The sequence below is a fragment of the Octopus bimaculoides genome, chromosome 6 (assembly GCF_046866305.1).
Source record: "Octopus bimaculoides isolate indiv1 chromosome 6, ASM4686630v1, whole genome shotgun sequence".
Lineage (NCBI taxonomy): Eukaryota > Metazoa > Mollusca > Cephalopoda > Octopoda > Octopodidae > Octopus > Octopus bimaculoides.
In genome coordinates, this window is record NC_142933.1 from 118,379,964 (window position 1) to 118,384,963 (window position 5,000).

A 5,000-nucleotide genomic window follows, 5' to 3' on the forward strand; every position below is an offset into this window, starting at 1 on the left:
GTTTCTGCCAGCTCGCCGCCTTTTACTACCCAGGTATTTACGTTCCGGTAAAATATTCTCTATGTGTATTCGTGTGGAGTGCGGTGTGTATGTGTAAACATGCGTGATATGATGACTTCGTATAAAGATAAACAGCGCATGACCATGCAGGTGAGGCCAACTTTCGAATTTTCTTCAGATCGAGTAGCCAATCCCACTCAAAATGTCTCTGAACAAGAGTTGTTTAAGGGTGATGAACGAAGCACTCATGTTTCCAGGGATGAATTATTCAAACCCCAAAGAACTCCTTCCAACACATGGCTATGATGCTCCCCTACTACTCCTGCTTGTGGTCAGGGATGCACATATCGTCAGCTACTAAAGGACATGCGCAACTGGTTAAGGTCAAGCAACTGACCAGCAAATCTGTGGTATTGAGAAGAATATTTGATGTAGCACATCTTTTGCACTAAGACAAAACGTGTACATGTTGGCACTTCCAATCAGTTAAGATCAGAAGCCATGAGATTCACTGTCTAAGTACTACATCATCTTCATTAGTAGTAGTAGTAGTAGTAGTAGTAGTAGTAGTAGTAGTAGTAGTAGTAGTAGTAGTAGTAGTTGCTGTTGCTGCTGCTTTTGTTGTTTCCCGCAAGGTCAGTCAAGATCGAGTAGAACTTTGATAAAAAAAAAAAACGTACTGCAGTAGTCATCCTGTCTTTTTGTACTACAACATGTCTAAAACTATATATTCCAATGTGTCCTTCCATTTTAAGAATGTACATAAGATATGTTTGAGGTAGATTTTACGGCTACTCTTAGCAGGTTATTCGACAACGTAGAATCTCTCTGGTCGAGCCGTTGTCGTCGTTGTTCTTATTCTTGTTCCTGTTCTTTCTACAGATGGTCTTCGTGATGAGAGTAATAATGGAGGGGGTAGAAAATGGAGGTGCTGATTGCTGTACTGGTGGCGGTGAAGGCAAATTTCAATGGTGGTGGTGGTGGCGGTGGTGGTGGTGAAGGGGAAGTAGCGAGGAAGAGGAGGAGGTGGTGGTTGTTGGTGGTGGTGGTGGTGGCGATGGCAAAGACGATGTAGTGATGCTGCTGTAGCAGTAGTGACAGTGATGTTGTCGGTGGGGCGATATACTGGTGATGGAGGAAGAGTAGTAGAGAAATTGCTGCAGGGGTGGTGATGGTTCTGGTGATGAGGATGGTGGTGGTGGTGGTGATGGTGGTGGTGATGGTGGTGGAGGTGGTGGTGGTTGTAGTGGTGATGGTTGCATTGGTCGAGGAAGTGGTGATGGTGGTGGGCGTCGTTGTCAGATGATAAGGACATTGCCACAATGATGATGATGATGATGATCTTGTTGTTGTTGAAGTGGTGATAGTGGTGGTGGTAGCGATGATGGTGACAATGAAACTGATGATGATGTGGATGAGTATGGTTGTGGTAGTGGTGGTAGTGGTTGTCGTCGTCGTCGTCGTAATGGTGGTAATGATGATGATGAGGATGATGATGATGATGATGATGATGAAGAGAAGGAAGAGGAGGAGGGGTAATGATGGTAGTAGTAATGGTGGTGGTAGTGGTGGGTGGTCGTCGTCGTCGTAATGGTGGTGGTGGTGATGATGATGATGATGAGGAGGAGGAGGAGGAGGAGGAGGAGGAGGTGCAGCAGCAGCAGTTGGAGGAGGAGGTGAGGAGGAGGTGAGGAGGAGGAGAGAGAGGGTGAGGGGAGAAGGAAGTTGACGATGAAGGATGGTGAAAGTAAAGATGAGAGATGTTGTACTACTTACTTGAGATGGTAGTTCCGGTGATGGTACTGCTGGTGGTTCTGCCATTCCTGGCAATGAATGGTGCGGGTGTCGATAAGGTTAGGCGTGGAATATGCGGTGTGGTGTATATTGCAGAGGTTAGCAGCGGTGGGTGGTACTGCAGAAAAACTGAAGTTTAGACAATACAGAGGGCATTGTTGTTGTTTTCAGAGAAAGCGAGAAAGAGAGAAATAAAGATCGAGGGAGAGAGAGAGGGGGTGATAGAAACAAAAAACAATACAAGAGGGAGGGGGAGGAAAAGTGTGAGTGAAAGGAAGAGTGAGATAGTCGAGCAGGAATCAAAGTCAATTTGGAAATGTCAAAGGCTAACCAGAAGGACAACAAAATCTGTTTCATAAATTTAATAATATAACAAGAAAAATAATAATAATAATAAACGATAAAGAAAAAAATCAAAGACAAACCACAAATTGAAAAATAAAATCTAAAAACCGAACCCCTTTTTTTTTTCATATGTGGGATGGGGTTAAGATGAGAATGTCCTCCCACTTCCCACCCCTTCATCCATTTTTTGAGGGGGGGGGTCACTTTTTATAAATTTTTAAAATTATTTTTGTTGTGGCGATGTGATGAAAATGTGTGTAGGAGGGTTTTGTGTCTTTTGTTTGTTTGTTGTTGACGTTGATTTTTTAAAAAATATTTAAAATTTTTTTTTTCTTTTTTCGGAAATCTTTTTTGGAAACAGGTCAAATGTGAGAAACTAAAAGATTAAAGGCGGGACGGATACAAATAGAGGAATACAGAAATACACACACACACACACAAAAGTAAGAAAATAGAGAAGTATAAATTTAAATTAAATAAAAAAGAAAGTCAGAATTTGAAAGAAATTGGCCGGAAGGGAAAAAAATGCAATAATAGATACGGGAGAGGAGGAGGAGGAAGAGGAAGAGGAAAGGAGGAAAGAGAACAACCACAGCACAAAGTAAATAAGAGCAAGTAGTAGTAGTAGTAGTAGTAGTAGTAGTAGTAGTAGTAGTAGTAGTAGTAGTAGTAGCCGTAGCAGTTGTAGTTGTAGTAGTAGCAGCAGCAGCAGCAGTAGTAGTGGTAGTAGTAGTAGTAGTAGTAGTAGTAGTAGTAGTAGTAGTAGTAGTAGTATGAGTAGTAGTTATTGTTGGTGTTGTTTTAAGAAAGAAAGAAAGAAAGAAAGAAAACCGAATGTGACGAGCTATTGAAAAGATTCTTCGCACTCTGCTACCAATGAACAAAACTCTGGGTTTGAAGAAATGGTATTCAACAGAGGAAGGGTGAAAAAAAATGGTGAACCGATGCCAAAGCAAAAGTAGTGGTGATGTAAATATCAAATAGAAGAGAACGCAGAGCGACATATTGTATTGATGAGGTTTGGAATAATAAAAGAGAAAGAGGAAAAATTGGTAAAGGTTAAAAAAGATTCATAGTGAAGTCACATATTTTGAGTATGAGTGTGTATATGCGTGTATGTGTGTGTATATGCGTGTATGTGTGTGTGTCTTATATATATATACATATATATACATGTATATATATGTGTTTATGTATATATATATATATATGTGTGTGTGTGCGTATATATATATATATATATATATATATATATATATATATATACATACATATACATATATGTACATATGTATCATACGTAAATGGCAATTTCTGTCTGTCGATCTGTCTGTTACCATCTTACTGCTTACATCAGTGAACCAATCTTGACGAAACTTTGCATACATGTTAAACTAATATCCAGTTCAATTATAGGCTAATTGGATTTCAATAAAAATCTATAATGGGCCACCTAAAGGTGGGTAGGCTATTATTTTGTAAAATGAGCAGGGTACAAAGAGTGTTAGTGTGAGGAAATGTGGTGGCATAGTGAGTGTGGTTGATATCAGGGAAGGGAAGAACAGTGTTGTGTAAGCGACAAATATGGAGTGTCATTGAGGTGATAACGTTAATACAGCTGTCATTCACAGCTATTTACGCGACGCTGCATACATACTTCCGTAAATACATACATGCATACGCACACACATAAAACACACACACTACACATACAAACACGCACATACACATAAGTAACTTTTTAAAACGCCGAGGAAGGGAAAGAAATGTGTGTGTGAGGAATACGTGGCTTTAAGAAGAGAGGGGGTAGGTGGCTTTTCTGCTCCCATCGCAAAGAAACATTCACACACAGATACGCGCGCACACGCGCGCGCGCATATATGTACAAACATGCGTACATACATACACATGTCTGCTATACACCATTTTAAACTAGTGACTACCTGCGTGCACGTTTGTAAATGTGTGTGTGTGTGTGTGTGTGTGTGTGTGTATGTGTGTGTGTATGTGTGTGTGTGTCATGGCCTATAAATGTCTGTATCTCTGCTTTTGTAGGGTCTTCCCTGTTGTGGCCACATATTGTAAAATTTTAAAATTACGTCAAAATTGTCAAATTTGGTATATTGAAATAATTTTCCGCGTTAAATCCGATTTTGTTATTTATTTGTTCCAGAAAAATTGCAGAAAAATATTACTGAGGTTTAAAGTTTAATCAACGTTACTTAATCAGTAAACCGGATTTGGAAGCTGACATTTTCTGCATGATAGCGGTCTATCATAAAATGAAAGCAAAATCATTACGAGGGGGAATTTTTATTAAACAAACGAAAGCAAAATATTAGGACGACCAAAGTTGTAAGGACTTCTGAAGTTTTGATAAGTTTTAATGAATAAAGACATGTGAACCTATCTATCGGAGAAGGCATGGTCAAACATGGAATAAACAAAAATTTATATGACATTCTATTGTGAAAATTACCCGGAGACGGCAGGCTATTCAGCTAGTGTATATATGTTCATTTTGAACATCTCTAGGTTGGTGTATGTCAGAAATGCATAGGCAGAGAGAAAATTCCGGGAGGTTCCAGATTTGTGGTTGGAGGATTGATGTAAAAATGTTCAGTGTGAAAATTTAGGTGGTGGAACTCACTATGGGAGTCTCGATAAGAAGGAAGAAGAGGGAAAGAGAGAGATGAGAGATGAAATGAGTTACGCCTGAGTGGAGACGATATAAAGTTAGACAGGTGAGAAGAACGGAGGCTCTAGTTGTAGCGGGAGACGGAGAGAGAAGAGAGAGATGACACTTCGTAAGTGTTGGAAGCTTTGTTGGTCACTGCATTTTTGTCAGCCAGGCGGATGGC

General features: G+C 39.9%; 1 long non-coding RNA gene across 4 annotated transcripts in view; it reads right to left on the reverse strand.

Moving 5' to 3' along the window:
* Window positions 1-5,000, reverse strand: part of LOC128248028 (uncharacterized) — a 28,186-nt gene that overhangs the window by 8,320 nt on the left and 14,866 nt on the right. For 2 of the 4 annotated variants that reach the window (XR_016242416.1, XR_016242415.1), the window contains one exon: window positions 1,777-1,923. The exons of the other annotated variants lie outside the window; for them this stretch is intronic. This is a non-coding gene — a long non-coding RNA (uncharacterized LOC128248028). The remainder of the gene's footprint in view (window positions 1-1,776; window positions 1,924-5,000) is intronic. 4 annotated transcript variants of the gene reach the window in all.